General features: G+C 36.6%; 1 pseudogene; it reads left to right on the top strand.

Annotated features, from left to right (window-relative positions):
* The first annotated feature begins 7,964 nt into the window (after positions 1-7,964).
* On the top strand, positions 7,965-12,331 carry LOC107783071 (very-long-chain aldehyde decarbonylase CER1-like; annotated as a pseudogene).
* Positions 12,332-22,374: the final 10,043 nt, after the last annotated feature.

Genomic DNA, 22,374 nt, shown 5'->3' with positions numbered 1-22,374 from the left:
TAAAGGTGCGTGAAGGGTCAAACATAGTACCTTTTTGACTGCATCAATTTCCTTTAGCTTCTTCATGATGCGGGAGGATACATCTCACAACGAGTTGCCGCACTTTAAATTTCCTAGGCCGTATTTTCTTGTTGTAGGCACTGGCCATTCTTTGTTGGTACAACTGCCCATGAAAAACTGCGGCCAATCGCTTTTCATCAATCAGTGTCAATTGTTCCAATCAATTCTTGACCCAATCTTTATCCTCAATCTCGGCTTCAAGAATGATCAGAAGAGAGGGAATTTCAACTTCTTCTGATTTCATTCGGACTTGGCCCCAGGCCTACTATTCTAATTCTTTGTTTATTTTCTCACAAACCTTATCTTCAACACATTCTGCTTCTTGATTCATTATTTCGAGGTCTGACAGCATTTTAGGATCTAAGCATGAAGTCCGCAAGCATGTCATATCATTAAAATCTGCATTGACAGAACTGAAAAGAGAATAAGAAAGGTGACAAGATTAAGAAAAGAAACATTCAACGAAATATTAATTTCATTTGATTTGATTTTTTTAAAAAAAAAAATTAAAGATAGAAGGGTTTACATCAGAAAGTAAGATAATAAAGTAAAATATCCGGATCACACCCTGAGATAAATCCAAACACAGAAATGGTAGCAAGATTGGCTACCGAGACTCCCGTCTGATGGGGGACTTTCAGGCTTGGCGACCGTTTTTTTGGCTTTTCTTCTATCTCGGCAATAGTTGCAATGGCCTTCAGTGTCAGATCAAATTCATCATCTTCACAGATCATTCCGACTACTGGCCCATTGGTGTGAGTAGGCAGAAGATTGTTCATCATATTAGGGGCTTCTTCATCCCTAAGCATTATTGCCTGGACCTCGATGAGGTCTTCCACTGCTCTCTTAAGAGTCCAACAGTCTTCCGTATCATGTCCCACTACTCCAGAGTGGTATTCACATCTAGCATTAGCCGGTGCGAGGGGGACTCAGAGATTGGCCGGTTCAGGGCTATTGGTTACAGTAGACCTAGCCTGACTAGCTTTAGAACAAACTTGAGTATGATTCACCAACATGGGAGAACTGATTCCATCTCGGGGGGCTCTCTTTTTTCTTTTTCTTTTTTTCTTTTCTTTTTTTTTTGAATTTGTTTTTTGATTTTTTTTCTTTCTCTTTTTGTTGTTTTTTGCTCTTTGTTTTTCTCTGTTATTTTTTGTCACACTTTTCTTTTTCACTTAATTTATTTTTTTGTTCTTTTTTTCGATTTATTTTTTCACTCAATTTATTTATGGCTATGATTGAATCCGATGGGGATTGCCTACGTATCATGACACCACATGAATCAGATTATTACGTAGTTCAGGAATACCGGGAACAAAGTACATCAGCTAGCTCTTTTTTTTTTACTCATATACAAATAATCACATATTTGTTTTTTTTTTTTGCTTTTTTTTTTGGAATCTTCGAAAGAAATACTTTTTAAAAAAAGATAGAAAATATTTTGAATTTTCTTTTTGTAAATTTAAAAAGACAGAAAATATTTTTTTGGATTTTGAATTTTTTTGAGTTTTGGGAGAAAGAGTTTTTTTTTTAAAAAAGAAAAAAAAAATATTATTGGAATTGTGGATTTGGCGTCTCAAAGAAAGACTTCTAAAGAAGGAATTAAATAAATTTTATTTTTTTTTGGATTTTTTGAAAATTGGGGTCTGGAACCGATGAGATTTGCCTACGTATCTCACATCCGGTGAGAATTAGACCAACGTAGTTCGGTGGATCAGAAATAAAATAGATAAACTAACTCTTTTTCATGTACAATTAATCCGACAAAATTTCCTAGCAAAGAAAATATTTTTAATTTTTTTTTTGTTTTTTTGTTTTTTGGAACTGGTGAAAGAAAAACTTCTAAAGAAGAAAAAAAATATTTTTGAACTTTAATTTTTTTTTTTTAAATTTCAAAAGAAAGAAAATATTTTTTTTTTAGATTTTGGGAGAAAGACTTTAAAAAAAAAGGAAGAAAATATTTTTGGATTTTTGGTCTCAAAAAAAGAAACTTCTAAAGAAGTAATTAAAGAAAAATATCTTTTTGGATTTTAAAAAATTGGGGGCCGGAACCGACGAGGTTTGCCTACGTATCTCACATCTGGTGAAAATCAGACCCGCGTAGTTCGGTGAAAATTGACTATGTTTTTTTTTTAATATGAAAATTAATCTTTAAAAACCATATGCACTAAACCACATCATTTTTTCTCTCTTCGTTCAACCGATATATGCTAAAGTCGGTCGGCATGCAAGCCTCCCAAATAATGCAACAAGTAGTACATAACATGACATAATGGTCTCAACAAGGTACCTGTCCTAAAACAGAACTCGGCCCATGAGTCGAGCGCTGCTAAGTCAAATGCACATGATGCAAATAAAGCGTAGCCTACTAGGGATATTCATTGGTTGTGGCTTGTTCTTGTAAGTTTGTAAATCCTAAAGGAGATGGTATCTAGACCTGGCTTACCCGGGCGGACAACCCGAGCCGAGGAGCGTCAAGCATTACCAGTAGTAGAACAGCACTGGCTAGCTAACGGCTCTCCCGCCTAAACATGTGTGACTAAATCCTTCCCCAGAAGCTGGTAGGCTAACTGGCTTTATCTCAAGACAGAAATTTTGTGATGCTGGTAGGCGAACACAACATAATTAATTATCAGAAGACTCAGTGGGATGCGAGAGAGGATACAATTTATATGTACAGTTCAACAATATCAAGACAGTGAAAACTGGACAAGTAGCACATTAGTCCCAAATAAATCACAATATATACAAAAATTAATAAAGTCAAATAAAGTCAATGTACAAGTTCGAATTCTTGAAATCCCTAGCAGAGTCGCCAGAGCTGCCACACCTCTTTTTTACCCCCCACAAAGATAAATGTGTGCGTTATTGGATTGTTGTAGGTTAAAGAGTTTTATCTAATTAAAGTGACAATTTGAAATAGGGATTATCTTCTTGTTCAAAGTCGCCACTTGGAATTGATTTTCGGGTGTTCCAAGTCACCTTTTATTTGAATCCCTAGTCAAAGGAAGGTTTGACTCTATTATTATTGGTCTGCAAAAATAAAGTCCGGGTAAGGAATTCTGTTGACCGGGGAGAAGGTGTAAGGCATTCTCCGAGTCCGGTGGTTCTAGCACGGTCGCTTTATTGACTTAAACTTGTCTTAATTATATGATTTATTAACATGTTTAAAAACTTATAGTGCATTTAATCGTTTACCGCTTTTAATTAATTAACCGCTTTTAGTGTTTATGAAATTTGTTTGAACAAGTCGCGATGTCGCACACTCATTTTTTTTTTGTACACGTTGCGAATAGCGTCACGTGAAACGCACCCGCGATTTACAATATGTTAATTTTTATTTTTATTTGAAGTGATGGTCGAATCACGTGAAACGCACACTCGACTTGGAGATTACGTATCGTGACTATACCACGGGAATCGTACCCATGGCCACGATAATTTATTAATCGCGCTTTAAAGCAAGCTACGCATATTCAAGAGTTTAACTAATTTTTCCAAAACTTGTTTGAGATTAGAGGTCCCATAACTTGTGGAATTAATGTGTGGACGATTTGAGTCCAAATTCATAAACTGCAGGTGCATCGTTATTGAAACCCAAAACTGGCTTAGGACAAAACATCAATGTGACAAGAGTCTAGCACTAACTAAAATCATATATTGTTCATGCCATTATAGATTTAAGTGCACACAGTACATTAATCCAGAATCCATCCTTTTATTTTATTTGTCATAAACAATGTTGTACTACTGCAGCATGGTCAGATTAAAACTAAACAAAATGAAATCATAAATGAAACTAAATGCATATAGCAATAGAGATCTAGAATTTTATTATCAAGCATAGGAACTCAACATTTTACAAATCAAAGGCTTGAATTCATGATCCAATACCTGATTGTGCAAAAAACAGCTTAGGAATGCCAAACAAAGACCAGAGAAGTAGAGATTAACAGATTCAGCGGTGAACAACAAGATTCAAAATACTGTAACAAAGTGAAAATTAGAAAAACCGACCTTCAATACAAGAGTGTGGCCTTGTTGCTTTCGAAACACAATAGCGAAACAAAGTTCGGACCTCGAACGGAACAGAGCCAATTGACCATGAACCCGACTACGACCACGAATCAGGATCCAGAAAAAGACTATACCAACTCGACTATATTTGGACAACCGTTTCGGGTGTAAAAGGGTCGTTTCAATAGAGGTTTGTGGCTGGATTTCGAGCTATTTCGCAGCTTGTTTCACTACTTTTGGTCAGATATTTCAGCAGATTCGCAGCTGATTTTGCTGCTCTCTAACGCTGGATTTTGGGTGGTGTTTTGCAATTCTGTTTGCTTCATTTTTCAGCTGATTTCAGCAGTTTTTAGCTTGTGCTTGGGGGCTGTTTCGGGGCTGATTTGGGTGATGTTTAATGGAGGTTCATGGCTGCGTTTTCGAGCAGATTTTCAGCTTCTTTTTTGGAGCATTTGTGGTCGTCTTTGGGGCTGGATTTTCAGCTCGTTTTTGAAGGTGTTGAACTGGAGAAAAGTGACTGTTTTGGGGTGTTATCGGTAGCTGTGTGTGGACTGGTTTTCAGCTCGTTTTTTGGGCTGTTTTCAGCTCGTTTTTAGCTGTTTTGAGGGAGTTTTGGGGCTGGATTTGCAGCTCGTTTTCTTTGCTGGTTCCTCCCCTTTTTTGTATGTTATGTGTGTGTTTTATAGCTGAAAATGGGGTATGAGATTTGTGATAGGAGACAAGCATGGGGGACAAGGAGTGGGGAACAATGGAGAGAGTAGGGAGCAAAGTGTGGGGGGATAAGCATGGGGGACAAAGAAAAGTTTAGTGGGGACACGCCTGAAAGCGGAAAATGTTCAAGCACGGTCAAAAATTAGGTGCTCACAATACTGAATGCGGAAGATAAACTAACACATGCTGATATACCGGAAGTTTGAATGATATAAGTCAAAGTGCGAAAACACTAATACAAGTCTAAAATATATCTATAGCCAACAATGCTTAACATGTAAAGCCTGCGACTTTACCTAACTGTTACTCTAGTCTATAAAGCCTCTAATGAAGTAGTGAAAATACTGACTGTAAATACTGAAAGACTGTAAAGTAATGATAATGCCCCGAAAGAACTGGGGCTCACCAAATAGTTGGTACGAGAATCTTAGCGCTCTGAATTGTCAACCTGTAAATCGCGCTACCTGCATCGAGAGATGTAGGCCCCGGGCGAAAGGGACATCAGTACATTTGAATTGCACTGGCATGTAAAGCAACTGAAAGAAAAAACTGTAAATACTGAAACTGAACTGATAAGTGAGAACTGGACAAGGAAGTAAGGATATAAAATAAATATTTTCCAAAGAAGGTTGCACAAGTTCTTATACGAATACAGGAAGCGCTAATTAATACAGTGATCAAGGAACTTATTTCCATTGTTGATATCATAATCAGTCATGGTTATTGATATCATAATCAGTGATTAAAAAGAACTTTATCCAGTAAACTTTACATACACATACAGCAGAAATGCTTTTGGAAATGAATTAATGGAACTACAAAATTACAAAAGCAAGACGTAGGTTCTCCGCATCTTTGCCAAGTTACAATCAAGACCTTCTACCCCTTATTAACTTCGAATTCTTTCTGAGCCGTTCTTGCTACAGATTTTGGGACAAATAGTTGTACCTGAGGTACTACTCCTTATACCTCGATAGCTTCTTGTCTTGACTATTTGTATGGACAGTAGTGCTACAAAATAGGGGTGTACAAATAAAACCGATAACCGCATCAAATCGATAATTCGAGTCAAACCGAAAAAAAAAATTCGATGTGGTTTGATATTGAAAAATAAAACCCGACCATAATTGGTTTGGTTTGGTTTTAACTAAAAAAGTCAAACCGAAACCAAACCAACCCGATAGTACATTTATATAATTTTTAAAAATATTATATACATATAAATATTTATTGTATATATATATATATATATATTTCTTGTAATGTAATTTATAAATATTTCTTAAACTTATTCACAGTTTTATCTTTTAACATACTATTTCAAGTTTAGATTTAACATTCTTGAATGGTAAATAAATTTTAAAACCCATAAATGTAGTAACTCAAACAAAGTTCAAATCAATACTAATGCTAACAAAAGAAATTCAATTCAATACTAGGAATGACGATAGTGTTGGATAATATTTTTAGTTTTACATTGGTTTATAATGAAAATGCATAACTTTGTTTATCTTTTTCTTTAGTGCTTAGTTATGTAATTAATACTTATTAGCTATACTTATTTTAGCATGACATATATAGTATTTTTAGATTATGTTAATTTTTATTATGGCTTATTAATTAGCAATATTTGTTTTATGTAATTTTATTATTTTTTCTTTGTTATTGAATATTTTAGTATAATGCTATGACTTATCTCATATTATTGTGTTAGTTTCTTGGAAAATACATTATATAGTTGTATTTTACTAGGACTTAAGAAATATTTGGAGCACAAGTTACATATTTTATGCTACGAAGACTTTATCGAAAAAAACCCGAAAAAACCCGAGAAAAATCAAGATTGAAAAATCCGACTTTGTTGGTTTGGTTTGGTTTGATTTATAAATTTAAAAACTCGACGTCATTGGTTTGGTTTGATAATTGAAAAATCCAAAATATAAAAATAGTTATTTTTGTATGCTTTCACGCACTTTAATACTTTTTTTTGCTTAACACGCGCTTGTCACGTGATAGTGAAAGGGGGTCTAGCTAGCGAGTGTGTAACAAGTCATCAGCAAAGTTAAAGTGCATAAGTAAATTGAGCTTTTGGTCAAAATTATCCCTTGTTTTGATAGTAGATTCATTTTTATTTTTTAAATATTGCACTGAGCATTTTTAGTCTCTTATTTTTGCTAAAGTAGAGCATTTTTAGTCCCACTAACAGAATTTGTTTAAAAACTAAGAGGTCGTTTGGTACACGTACTAAATTATCCCGGAATTACAATTCAAGTATAATTTATACCACATAAGAGATAGGATAAAATAATACCATATTTGATGGGATAAGGTGGAATAATAATGAATATCCTGAATTAAGTTTGGGATTAAATTTACACCTACATCTTATCCCACCTTATACATAATATCAAACGACCCCTAAAGGAAGGTTCAAGGGATTCGTTAAATAAGTTCGTTTAGTTGAGATGGCGTTTTGCAACTGCTCCAACAATACCAGTTGGATGTCGACCTGTCATTTCACACCATGTAAGTCTGCAAAAAAAAAAGAGGTTCAATTCCATTGTCGTTTTCTATATATTGTGATTCAGATATTATTTTATTGATCATCTTTGGCTGAATATAATTTTTTGTGGTTTTCTTTCAGACTAAGACAATAAGGATGGAACTAAAAAAAAGACAGAAAGATCAAATGAGGGTTTAGTGGCAGCCATTGGACAAGGGTTGATAGAAAACGATGAACATAATCAAAGAAGTGGTAAAAAATCAAAAGTTTGTACGTTGAGAATCAGTTATGGAGGGACTTAGGCACAGACAAACAAACCAACGACAATTTCAATCTTAAGGGGAAATTTTACTTCAGAAGGTTGGGGTTCTTCGTGAATCATGGTTGGGGGAAATCCTAAATGGCTTTTTCTTCTTTTAACTGCTGGGTTTTATTTTTTGTACAGTGTCACATGGTTAGTACCGTTAGTTTTAGACAGATTTCGTTAGAAGACTTAACAAACTTAGGTATTAAAGATGCTTTATATATTTAAAGGACAAAAATGAATCGCTAAGGAAATTTCTTTGCAAGCTAAAGTACAAAAATAATTAAGTAGTCCATTTTTAATACTCCAGGTTAGCAAAGTGTCGTACGAACGTCTGGTTACATCATGTGCTTACTGATCCTGAGTAGACTTTGCAGGAGAGGCCATTAATTGGACGGATATTAAATTACAATGCAGTTCTACATAAGGTGGCCAAAACTACAAGGACTTTATTTTGCGAAGAAGAAGCTGTACAAAAGCATGGCTTCTAAACCTGGCATTCTCACTGAATGGCCATGGACATTTCTTGGAAATTTCAAGGTACCCTTTCTTGAATTACCCGACTATTTTCCACGTTTCTTTTGCAGTCAAAACATCATATATGTGTTTTTCAAGAATATATATATTCGAGAGCATGTGGCTTTCTTGATGTATCTTAACAATTTGCTTTCTTCTTTCTTCTACGGTACTATATATTGCTCCGAGTTCCAGTACAACATATGTTTTTGTTTCGTTTTTCCTGTTCTTTTCCTTTTTTCTTTGGAAAAGTGGTACTAATATGGAGCTAGGGAGATGTACGAGAAAAGGAATTCTTTTGAGCTTTTTTCCCTACCGATTTATTAAATTTGACAAGTTACAGGAAAATATGCCTTTCTTATAATAAGAGTAAGTGCGTAGTTTGTGTATTAAAAAAGTTCTACAGAATAATTAATTGCGGTCTTTTGGAATTCTCTCATAGCATATATTGGCAACGTAACTCCTTACCTTTTTCTTTTAAAGGTAAACGTAACTAATTAGCTTCATGCAACATTTCTTCAATTTCTTCTCCTCTCTTTTTTTTTGTGGTTTTTTTTACTCGTTAATTTATTGTAGCAAGGATTCTGCTGACTTTTTTAGAATATTGATTTGTGCGGGATGAAGTACTTGGTTTTGGCACCATTTGTGGCTCATAGCATATACACATATTTTATGAGCAAAGATGAAAGCCAGAGGGATCTTGTATACATAATTATACTCCCGCTTCTACTCTCGAGAGTGATTCACAACCAGATATGGATATCTCTATCTCGCTACAAGACTACCAAGGGTAATAATCGGATTGTTGATAAAAGCATTGAATTTGATCAAGTTGATAGAGAAAGCAATTGGTATGTCATTTCCTATCCTTACGCCTTAATTCATTCTTCATTTGCATTCTGCTCCACACTAAATAGTAGTAAGCGTTAAGTTACACACCCTCGTGCCCCACGGACAACCCAATTCCAAGAGAAAGCAAACATTAAGGTTTTGGTATAACTGAAGTACATTTTAAAAAAAATATATTTTCCATGAAAGTTATTTTTTAAGGTTTGATTAGGATACATTTTTCTATCAAAACAAGAAAAGTGACTTTCATCACTGTTGAAAGGAATCCAACCCCTAGTAGTTATTAATTAAGGCCCATTTTTAGCACTAATATTGACGGGTAAATTTCAGAAAAGGTCAGACAACTAGTATGTCTTTCCAAAAGTTACATAACTTTGTTTTGTAACATAAAACTTTTCATAGCAAAAAAAAAAGTCACAATGCGAGAAAATCCAACCCTTTCGATGCACCAAAATTTTTGTTACTGGTTTAAATTGCCACATTCCACATTTAATCCAGTTTTAAATCTAATAAATACCCGACCAAATTGAAAAAAGGACCCGCCCACCCTACAATTACTAATTAATAACTACTACTATACAATACATCAAATATTTGTACTCTTAACAAAGACATAATTGTCTGTTATAAAGAGGTTTGACTGTATTGTATTATTGGACAAAACAAATTAAATTGTACATGGCACTATCCATTAAATGTTAAACATATATATATATGGTGTTGGCATGTTGTAGGGATGATCAGATCATACTTAATGGGCTGTTATATTATATCGCATGCCTGATGTTGGAACAAGCTCATCACCCGCCTTTGTGGAGAACATCATTATTATTGCGTTGCTTCATATTGGTCCTGTCGAGTTTCTCTATTACTGGCTTCACAGAGCTCTGCACCACCATTTTCTCTACTCTCGTTACCATTCCCATCACCACTCCTCCATTGCTACTGAGCCCATCACTTGTAAGTTGTCCTCTCAAAAACGTCATTTTGTATCATTTTTCTATATTTTAGTGATGAGGACTTACAAAGAACTAATTTTATTTAATTTGGCAGCTGTAATTCATCCATTTGCTGAGCACTTATCATATTTCACGCTCTTTGTCATACCATTGCTCACAACTGTATTCACTGGGACTGTTCCTATAGCTGCAGTTGGTACTTATGTCACCTATATTGATTTCATGAACAACATGGGTCATTGCAACTTTGAGCTCATCCCTAAGTGGATGTTCTCTGTATTTCCCCCTCTCAAGTACTTGATTTATACGCCCTCGTGAGTCTTCTTCCCTATATTTCAACGAGCTTAATTCTACATAATATATTTACCCAATCAGGTCACGTATATGGTAATTATAACTACACTATATTCTTATAACAAGCAATGTAAAATTCCTATAGAATATTGGGCACGTTTGTAATCGCTGAAATTCTGTACTCCATATGTGAAGATCCTGTTTATTCTTTTGCCACTAATATCTACGTTTTGATGGCACAGGTACCACTCACTACATCACACTCAATTCAGGACAAATTATTCTTTTTTCATGCCAATGTATGACTATATCTATGATACACTGGACAAGTCATCAGATACATTGTACGAAAAGTCACTTGAGAGAGAGGCTGAATTGCCTGATGTGGTGCACCTTACACATCTAACAACCCCTGAATCCATTTACCATCTCCGCCTGGGGTTAGCATCCTTGGCCTCGAAGCCTCAGTCCTCTAAATGGTATTTCTGGTTAATGTGGCCTGTCACACTATGGTCGATAATGATCACATGGATTTATGGCCACACGTTTAATGTCGAGAGAAATTTGTTCAAGAATCTCAAATTACAAACTTGGGCCATCCCAAAGTATCGCATACAAGTAAGTAATGAAATAGTATTCAAGATCGTTTCATATTTTGGATCTGTTGTTAAAGCGATTGTTTGGCCTGATTCTAAATGTTGTTGCAGTACTTTATGAAATGGCAAAGAGAGACTATTAACAAGTTGATTGAGGAAGCATTCATGGAAGCAGATCAGAAAGGCATAAAAGTTTTGAGCCTTGGACTCTTAAATCAGGCAAGTCAAAGTATATGTCTAAAATGTCTAATAATACTCATCCTTACTTTATCTATGAGAAAAGTGCATGACATACTCTTAACTGGTAATTTTGTTGCAACCTCTGCAAAATTTTATGTAAGCTATCACAAAATTGTTATTATGGAGAAAAAGATTTAAAGAAAATTCACCCCTCACCCGATATCAAGGTTTGTATGTTTTTTTATACAAATGTAACTTTCCAGGAAGAGAAACTGAATAGCAATGGCCAACTTTACATAAGGAGAAATCCTCAGCTGAAAGTGAAGGTGGAAGATGGAAGTAGCCTAGCTTCTGCTGTGGTCGTAAATTCCATTCCTAAAGGAACTTCCCAAGTTGTCCTTCGCGGCCATTTATCAAAAGTTGCTTACTCCATTGCCTTAGCCTTGTGCAAAGGAGGAATTCAGGTATATTTGATTATTAATCTACTCAACGATATTTGTTTTCCTTTCTCTCATCTTGAATGTAATTTTTGTGTATATAGGTTGCCATGTTAGACGAAGAGGAGTACAAGAGACTTAAAACAAATCTAACACCTGAGGCTGCAACTAAGTTGGTCCTGTTGAAATCTTATAATGTTTCAAAGGTACGTATAAACCAAACTATATGGAAAAGTATATTGTCCTGAATCTTGATAATTCATAACAATCAAAAAAGGTTCTTGATTATGCTGCAGACATGGCTAGTAGGGGATGGATTGAGTGAAGATGAACAATTGAAAGCACCAAAAGGAACATTATTCATTCCTTATTCACAATTTCCACCAAAGAAAGCTCGTAGGGATTGCTTCTACTTCAGCACACCAGCTATGATTACTCCAAAACATCTTGAAAATGTAGACTCTTGTGAGGTTAGAAACGGCTATCAAATATCCTTAATTTCTCTTTAATTTTGTAGATCTTCTTATTATAGTAATTCACAATATAATTCCAGAACTGGTTGCCAAGGAGAGTAATGAGTGCCTGGAGAATAGCTGGAATTTTGCACGTGTTGGAAGGTTGGAAAGAACACGAGTGTGGCAACATGATGTTTGATATTGACAAAGTATGGAAAGCTAGTCTTGATCATGGTTTTTGCCCATTAATCACGGCTTCTGCTACTGAATCCAAGAACTAGAGCTATAGATTGTTTTTGATATATGATCTTATCTTGGATCCATGGTCAAGTATATCAGCCATTTGCATTAGGTTATTCTGTCCAGAGCTCGGTATGTATTATATAAAATGTAATATGAACCATTTGGGAGCATTAGTGATGACTTCTATTGAACAAGATAGAGCTTCCCTAGAAGAGCTTTGTATTTTTGCATTTAACTATTTGCCAGTTGATTTGTCGGAGGATTTCCACCTGAATACTGTTGTCACTACTTTCATAAATGGATCAGTGACTTAGTATGGGAACCGCAGGTTGAACGTACAGGCTTCTGGAAATCAACTAGAGCGTTAAGTTTTTAAGGATGCTTATGAATCCAGGACGTATAAATACATTAATCAAGGAGCTTATTGATTTCGAATTAATCCTGAACCATTTATGTAATTCCGAATTGGACAAGGACTCAAACCAAAGCATCTTGCAATTGGCTGCTGTCTTTCACATCTGTTGCGACAGATTCTGCAAAAAAATTGAAGCCTGTTTCTCAGATTTCACTAATTAGGTCTCTTGAATAGGCATGAGACTTCATTTTACTATGACTTCAAAAGTCGATATGAACAGGATTTCATTAATTTTAATTTCATTTAGTAGTATGTATGCCACATATTACACACAATGCGCACATATATGCATACTACCATCATCTCCGAACCATACCATAAATACAACGATGCACTAAGCATTGGACCATGACTTAGTCACTTCAACTTTACAGCCCTGCACGGCCACGGCTCTTGTTCTCCTACTATTGTAGAAAGGCATTCTTCCATAACGTAACCTTGCTAATATGACAACAACTTGATGAGTCTATTGACTTGGATTCTTTCGTTGCTGAATACAATTTTAGTATTATTCTGCACAGTAATAGAACGACCAATTTTGCTAGCTTAATTTGAAGATCAGAGCACTAAAAACGAGTATAATGAATTCAATGACCAAACCTGCTGTTTTTGTATGTGCTGTCTTCTTTACCTTTTTTAGTATATCGAAATAACAACTTTTTTTTTAGTACCCTCTTCGTTCACTTTTAGTTGTTCACTTTTGACTTTGCACACCCTTTAAAGAAATATATATGAAGTATGTATTTTATAATTTTACCCATAATAATGATAGCATTTCCAAAAGTTTTGGGAGATAATTTGCAAATCACGCCACGAGAAACGGATTCGCAACATGCTTATTTTAATTATTTGAAATTATGGTCAAGTCACGTGAAACGCGCACTCGAATTGGAGATTGCGTATCATGACTATGCTACGGAACCGTATCCATAATTACGATTATCTTATGAAGACGCGCTTAAAGCGACTAACGTGTTTGTGAGTTATTTGAACTAAACTTTGGGATTATTATGCAACCCTATTACATGAGCATGTACATGCTTTCTTCTAAGAATCCAAACCAAGCCTACAGTCCCTTAAAGCTAACAAATAATAGTCCATTACCAAAATCTAATTAGCATCATTTTGTCGGTCACAACACATACGCCTATATCAGAACCCATGTTCAAATTAGCTCATAGACATCAATTGGCAGACATGAATTCTTTTCTAAATTCAATATATTTCAAATTATTTTATTTCAAACTCAACAAATCAAACAGCCCCTTCCTACTACATATTACTACAAATTCATAAGAAAAACAAAAATATTCATCTACCCCCTAAAAATTTACAAACGGATTCACTGTATGTCATGAGCACACCAAATATGAACTTAAAAATTAGTAGTTAATTAGTAATATTCTCAACAAGACAAGTTAGCTAAATGATCATGAGCTAATCTCCATTAAACAAATAAAGACAAAATTCTCGTCTAGAGGCATAGAGTAAACAGAGAACTTCTCCAAACATTATTCAAACATAAACAAAGTAAGATATGAAAATCAAAAGATAAAATAAAATGGATAGAGTTAGAATGGGACCTTTAAAACGCGAACGCTAGCAGAGCCACTAATCTAAACTTGAAAGCAGACCGGACCACCGAACGGAGTTTGACAAACTCAACTGACCTCGCCGAAACTCGATTTTTGAAGTGAGTAAAGGCTATTTTGAAGCTGTTTTGGGGTTGTATTGGACGGGTTTTATGGCTGTTTTGACGAGGTATTTCAACTGATTTTCTGGCAGCGTTTTTGGAGTGTTAAAGGGTCGTTTTGGGGCTGGTTTTGTGGTGGTTTCACGAGCTGGGTTTTGACAGCATTTTGAGGTCGTGTTTGACTAAAAAATGAAGCTGCCTTCTAGCTTGTTTTCAGCTGAAAGTGAAGTACTTTTGGGAGTTATTTCAACTAGGTTTGGCTTGGTGTTCATGGTGATAGAGCTTAGTGGAGTTTCATCGATGGGTTGATTAAGTTTTTGAGGAAGAAGAAGCCTCTGCTGTTGAAGGAGGAGTAGACCAGTCCCTTTTTTTTTTTTTCGTTCTCTCCCTCTCCCTTTTTGCTCTCATTTTCTCTTGTGCAAAGAATCTCCCCCTTTTTGACTTTCCTTCTCTCTTTTTTTTTTTTTTCCTTCTCCCTTTTTTGATTTTCCTACTCCCCTTTCTAATTTTTTGTTGTATGTGTTTGGGATAGAGATGAATCTCCTTTTATTTTTGTCAGTGTCTGTGTGTGTTCGTGGAGGGATTATGTGAGGGAAGTGCATGTGGAAAGTGAGAGTGTGAGTGGAAATATATTCATGCATAGTCAAAAATTATGTGCTTACAACATGCCCCTCTTTGCTTGGAAACATGAAGAGTTTTCAAGCAAAGACAAGGTGAGCGATACGACTAATTTTTGGTCATACCATTATTCAAAAGGGAAGAGAGAGAAAAGTGCAACTGAGTCCTAGTTTTGGACGGCCTACATATCACCGTTTATAAGGGAATCAGGCCAGTGTAGTTCAAGAAGAGTGATGGAATGATGAGTTGGAGAGTCGAGTGATGTTCCGTCGAGGCTCCGATCTGTGGTCCTGTTATTACATCAAACTCAAAAGAAACTAAACAAGCCTATAAGCTATGAGTTACAAGATTCCTATTTATAAGTCTTCTAAAACATGATCTTGAGTCTTGATTGGTTATTCACGCAGACTCTGATCTGAACCTTGATGCTTGGTCGATACAGGTGTCAATTCATTCTTCTACGGCCTCTTCTTATGAAGACGGGAAAAGCAATGCTCGTGATTTCAGTCATGTCTTGAGCAATTCACATCTTTTCATCAGCTTATGCAATCTGGATTCACTTCTTTTTGTTTTCTTTCCTTTATTTTGGATTGAGACTTATTTTGGTTATCTCGAACCATGTGCCTCGAGGTAAAACCTACTCAGACACCAAAACAAATAAATGAATGAAATTTTTCTGCCCCAGTTTGCACTAGGAAAATTTTGTGAGTTATTGTTACAAAATTCTAAACTACTTTCTTATTGAAAGCAATAAAAGGTCGGGAATGGTATACCCTGAAAAAAACAGAGACTAGGGAATGTAGACCCTATGTCTACAATGAAAGAAACTAGGGAGTGGAGACCCTATGTTAGAAAAGATACTAGGAAGTGGAGACCTTATGTCTAAAATAAATATCAACTAGGGAGTGGAGACCCTATGTTGGAAAAGAGACTAGGGAGTGGAGACCTCATGTCTAAAATAAAATCAACTAGGGAGTGGAGACCCTATGTTGGAAAAGAGACTAGGGATTTGTGTACCTTGATACTGGTACGAAAATATAACCAGGGGTTGGTACCCTATATTACGGAAAAGGAATGTAATCAGGGGTTGGTACCCTGTATTACTGAAAATAATGTAATCATGGGATGGCATCATGTATTACTGAAAGGAAATATAACCAGGAGATGACACCTTGTATTACGAAAAAGAACTGTAACCAGGGGTTGGTGCCCTGTATTACTAAAATGAAAATGAATCCCACTGGCGAAAAGGTTCTACCTCTGTTAAACTGCGAAAAGCGAGCCTAGGCGAAGAGTATTTCTACCCGGAATATGAGATGGATCCCCCTAGGTGAAAAGTTTCTACTAGGGTTTAGCTACGTAAAACATCCTAAGTGAAGAGTACTTCTACTCTGAACTATAAGCTGGATCCCCCTAGGAGATAGGGTTCTACCTAGGTTAAGCTACGTAAAACAAGCTTGAGCGAGGAGTACTTCTACCCGGAACAATAAGCTAGATCCCCCTAGGCAAAAAGCTTCTACCTGGGTAAAGCTACGTAAAACATCCTAAGCGAAGAGTACTTCTACCTGGAACTATGAGCTGGATCCCCCCAAGCGAAAAGGTTCTACCTGGGTTAAGCTACGTAAAACATCCTGAGCAAAAAGTACTTCTATCCGGAACTATGAGATGGATCCCCCTAGGCGAAAAGGCTCTACCTGGGTTAAGCTACATAAAACAGCCTGGGCGAAGAGTACTTCTACCCGGAAATATGAGCTGGGTCCCCCTAGGCGAAAAGGTTCTACCTTGGTTAAGCTACGTAAAACATCCTGAGAGAAGAGTACTTCTACCCGAAACTATGAGTTGGATCCCCCTGGGCAAAAAGGTTTTACTTGGGTTAAGCTACATAAATCAGCATGAACGAAGAGTACTTCTAACCGGAACTATGAGCTGGATCCCCCTAGGCGAAAAGGTATTACCTAGGTTAAGCTATGTAAAACATCTTGAGTGAAGAGTACCTCTATCCGGAACTATGAGCTGGATCCCCCTAGGCGAAAAGGTTATACCTGGGTTAAGCTACGTAAAACATCCTGAGCGAAGAGTACTTCTACCCGGAACTATGAGCTAGATCCCCTTAGGCGAAAGGTTTCTACCTGGGTTAAGCTACATAAAACATCCTAAGAGAATAGTACTTCTACCCGAAACTATGAGCTGGACCCCCCTAGGCGAAAAGGTTCTACCTGGGTTAAGCTACGTAAAACATCCTGAGCGAAGAGTACTTCTACCCAGAACTATGAGTTAGATTCACATAGGCGAAAATGTTCTACATGGGTTAAGCTATGTAAAACAGCATGAGCAAATAGTACTTCTACCCAAAACTATGAGCTGGATCCCCCTAGGCAAAAGGTTTATACCTGGGTTAAGCTACGTAAACTATCCCGAGCGAAGAGTACTTCTACTCGGAACTATATGCTGGATCCCCCTAGGCGAAAAGGTTCTACCTGGGTTAAGCTACGTAATATATCCTAAGCGAAGAGTACTTCTACTCGGAACTATGAGTTGGATCCCCATAGGCGAAAAGGCTCTACATGGGTTAAGCTACGTAAAACAGCCTGAGTGAAGTGTACTTCTACCTGAAACTATGAGCTGGATCCCCCTAGGCAAAAAGTTTCTACCTGGGGTTAAGCTATGTAAAACAATATGAGCGAATAATACTTCTACCCGGAACTATGAGTAGGATCCCCCTAGGTGAAAAGGTTCTACCTGGGTTAAGCTACCAAAATGATATGTATGAACAACAATGATGCATGCTGAACATAAGAGAAAATGGAGATTTTGCGAAAACTTACCTTTGGTGACATTCGTCCTTTAAGAATCGCCATTTTGCACAGCTTTGTTCCTGCTTCAAAACAAAGAAAAATTGTGAGTTTTAAAAGTGGAGGTCGGTGTAGCCTTGATGTCTTTAACAGCTTGGCTTTGTTCCCATCTTCTTTTGATGATGATTTCAACCTGCCACTAGTTGTTTCCTGAATACCATTTGCATTTCTGTCCCCTGAGAGACTGTGACTTTTCAAACTTTTACATGATGGTTGGTCGCGTGGGATTTAACCTTTTTAACTTTATTTTACCTTGGTGGCATTTCACTTTTGACTTCTTGCCTCCAAAACATTCAATTTCAACATTGGGGAACCTTTGGCTTTTCAAACTTTGCCAAAACGGTTAGCCACTTGGGACTTAATCTTTTCAACTTCATTTTGCCATTGTAGGCATTTTCAATTTGATTTCCTCCTTTCGAAATTTTTTGATTTCAAATCATCAGCCATCATAGCTAGTTGGGGTTGACTTGATGCCCTTGCCGAGGCTGGGTGACTCTTGAATATTAGCTTATATCAAACAAAAGCCTTGTAAATCAGTCTTGCCATCCCTTCTTTGCCTTTATTTTGACACGAAGTTATACCAAAAAGGATTCAAAGAAAAACAACAATGGAATGGGGAATGAGTTTAAACAAAATGTGTCCTTTTTGGGGAACAGAAATTAAAGGACTTATATGGGAGTACATGCAGACTTCAATGAACATGACATGTCTTTTGTACTGGATGCATGATCTGTGTAAACCGTCCGACTCTCAAAAATTCATCACAACATTTGCATCGAAATCAAGAAACCTTGCCCAGGACTGTGTCGATGCCAATAGCTGTGAGGATCCTCTTTTTCGACCAGTGGCACCCTTTGTGGGTTTTCACCAGTTGACCTCTCTCTTCTTACCATCGCCTTATAGTGCTTCTTGCGAGTTTTCACTTAAAAGATTCTCTCATTTTAGTTTCTTTATTCACCATTACCTTACGATGTCCATAAGGGTTTTCACCGATAAGACTCTCTCATTTTATTTCTCTCATTTCGGTTGCACCAGATCCAAGTGACTGTATCCTCCAATTTTGAACATTCTCGTTGATTGATCGGAAGGACTTGAAAAGGATTTGGGTAAAAAAAATTTGGATTGAATCACAACTTTGGAACCTCATAGGCGAGGCCATTGTCGAACCATTGTAACATCTGCCCCAGTTTCTACTTTTGGAGGAATGTGGATTTTTATTTTGGTGTAACTGAACCCCAGAGAGAGGCTGCCTATGTATCCTTTCGGAATCAAGTCGAACGTAGTTCAATGAACATGAATTGTTTGGATTTTTGTTTTGTTTTCTTTTTCTTCTTTTTTTTTTTTTGTTTTACTTTTTTCTGTCTTTTATTTTCTTTTCTAATAACATCTTCAGGTTCCAAAGAGGGTAATCAAAGAAAGGTAACCATCTCAAAAGGGTTAGCAACGGGTTGATAGTATTAGGATAGCAAGAATGAAAGCCTTTGTCATCCCATTCAGAGAACATTAATGATATATATAGGATCAAACATAGTACCTTTGATTGTATCCGTGTTGACAGTTGTTTAAGGGATATTTCCTTCGATGCTTCCCAGATACAACATTCTCTTTTGACAGTACTCTCGTTATAATGTATGGACCTTCCCAATTTGGAGCCAATTTTCCTTTAGCTTCTTCATAAGGTGGGAGGATATGTCTCAGAATGAGTTGTCCTATTTCAAATTTTCTAGACCGCACTTTCTTGTTGTAGACACAGGTCATTGTTTGTTGGTATAGTTGCCCGCGGCAAACTGCAGCCAATCTTTTTTTTATCAATCAATGTCAATTGTTCCAATCGGTTCTTAACCCAATATTTATACTCAATCTCGGCTTCAACAATGATCCGAAGAGAGGGAATCTCAACTTCGTTCCAATTTTCTATTTATTTTCTTACAAGCCTTGTCTTCAAAACATTATGTTTCTTGATTCATTATTTCGGGGTCTGACAACGTTTTAGGATCTGAGCATAAAGTCTGCAAGCATGTCATGTCATTAAAATCTGCATTAATAGAACTGAAAATAGAATAAGAAAAGTGACAAGATTAAGAAGAGAGACACTCCTAGACAATGAAATATTAATTTCATTTGATTTGTTTTTTGATTCATTTTTTTTTCTTGGAATTTTAAAGATAGAAGAGTTTGCATCAGAAAGTAAGACAATAAATTAAAACATCCAGATCACACCCTGAAATAATCTGTACGCAGAAAGGACAGCAAGACCGGCTACCGAGACTACCGTCTGATAGGGAGATTTTAAGTTTGGCTACTGGTTTTTGTCTTTTCTTCTGTCTCGGCAATAGATGCAATGCACTTCAGTGCCGGATCAAATTCTCCATCATCACAGATCATTCCAACGACTAACCCAGCGTTATGAACAAGCAACATATTGTTCATCATATTTGGGGCATCTTCTTCCCTGAGAACTATTGACTTAACCTCAATGGGGTCCTCCACTTCTCTTTTGAGAGTCCAACAATCTTCAGTATCATGTCCCACTGCTCCAGAGTGGTATTCACATCTAGCATTAGCTCGGTGTGAGGGGGACTCAGGGTTCGGCCGATTCGAGGCCACTGGTTGCAGCATACCTAGTCTTGATTAGCTTTTGAAACAAACTTGAATATGATTCACCAATATGGGTGAACTGATTCCTTCTGAGGGGCTCTCTTGGGTGAGGATTGTATTGGGGAACATTTGGTTGGGGATTATATGGAGCATGGTAGGGACGAACATTTCTGGGTTATGGAGCTCGATTTTGTGTGTAATGCTCTAACTGCATGTAAGGTTGCGCGTTCATCACCGCATAGAGAGGCGGTGTCACGGCATAAGCATCATCTTGATGGGGATAATACTGTAGTGGGACCTTAGGAATCATATATGATTGGTTGAATGACCAGCGGGCTCCCCTTAAGCTCGAAGCCATCCTGGGTCCCTCTTCCCTCGTGTTTATGTTCATCAAACCCCCCGAACTATTCTGAACGGTCTGTGATGTGGCGTTAAAGGCAGCATGACTCAAGATTCGTCCTGTTTTAAACCATTTTTGACTATCTCCCCAATTTTAATAGCTTCGGCGAACTGATTACCCATAGCGGACATCATGTTCTGGAAGTAGTTCGCCTCTTGGGCCTGTGGAAAGATCGTCACCATTTCTGCTTCTTCCATTAGAGGCTTTACCCTGGCGGCCTACTCGTGTCATTTGACAGCATATACCCACAAAAGTTTTCCGCGATTTTCTTTTTCAAATTGGACAAAGAGTTCTTTTTTTTTCACTCTTGCTTTTTGTTTTTTCCGCTCTTTGTTTTTCTTTGTTATTTTTTGTCACCCCTTTCTTTATTTTTCTTTTGCTTTTTTTTTTACACAGTTTATTTAGTGGCAATGATCGAATCCCTATTATTTTAGTCACTTTTTTCTTTTCTTTTTCTTTCTTGTTTTTTTTCACTCAATTTGTTTTTAATGGCAATGATCGAATCCGATGGAGATTGCCTACGTATCATGACGTCGCATGAATCAGATCATTCCGTAGTTCGTGAAGATCAGAAATAAAATAGATAAACTAAATCTTTTTTTTTCATATACAAATAATAACACGAAAGCTCTTAGCAAGGAAAATACTTATGTATTTTTTTTTCGATTTTTTTTTTGGGAATTGGTGAAAGAAAGACTTCTAAAAAAGAAAGAAAATGTTTTTGAATTTTGAATTTTTTTGTTTTTTAAATTTCCAAAGAAAGAAAATAATATTTTGGATTTTGATTTTCTTTATTTGAATTTTGGGAGAAAGACTTTTTTAAAAAAAGGAAGAAAATATTTTTGGAGTTTTGGTCTCAAAGAAAAACTTCTAAATAAGGAATTAAAGGAAAATATCTTTTTGGATTTTTGAAAATTAGGGGCCGGAACCGATGAGGTTTGCCTACGTATCTCACATCCGGTGAGAATCAGACTCACATAGTTCTGTCAAACCGACTATGTTCTCTTTTAAATTTTATGAAAATTAATCTTTACACCTCATGCCACACTACTAAAAAATCTTTAGTAAAAAAGGATTAATTCCGCTCAACTAATTTTCTAAAGTCGGTCAACAATGCAAGCAAGCCTTCCAAATGATGTAGCAAGTAGCACATACATGAACATGATGGTCTCAAAGGGGATACATGTTTTATACGGACCCGGCCCTTGAGTCGAGTTTTGCTAGTCAAATGCATGGGATGCAAATAAAGCGAACCTACTAGGGATATCAGACATGAGGTTTGTTCTTCTAGGTTTAAATCCTATTGGAGAAGGTATCTAGATTGGCTTACTCAAGTGGACAACTCGAGCCGAGGAGGGTCAGCGTACCGGTAGCATTGCTTTCCGGCTTAGCTGGTGGCGCTCCCCGCCTAAAACATGTGTGACTAAAATCTTTCACCAGGTGACAAACACCTCGGCTATCTCAAAGAAAGCGGACTATGTCAAGCAAATGTCCAATTTTTAATTTCAAGAAGACTTAGAGGAGTGCGTGAGAAGACAATTTATATGTACAGTTCAACAATATCAAAGCGATAAAAAGAAGACGAGTAACACATTAGGCCCAAATAAATCACAGTATATACAAAATTAATAAAGCCAAATAAAAAGTCAACATGTACAAGCTCGAACTCTGGTT

Source organism: Nicotiana tabacum, chromosome 19 (assembly GCF_000715075.1).
Source record: "Nicotiana tabacum cultivar K326 chromosome 19, ASM71507v2, whole genome shotgun sequence".
In the NCBI taxonomy this organism is placed as follows: Eukaryota; Viridiplantae; Streptophyta; class Magnoliopsida; order Solanales; family Solanaceae; genus Nicotiana; species Nicotiana tabacum.
This window is presented reverse-complemented; position numbering and strand designations above follow the sequence as displayed.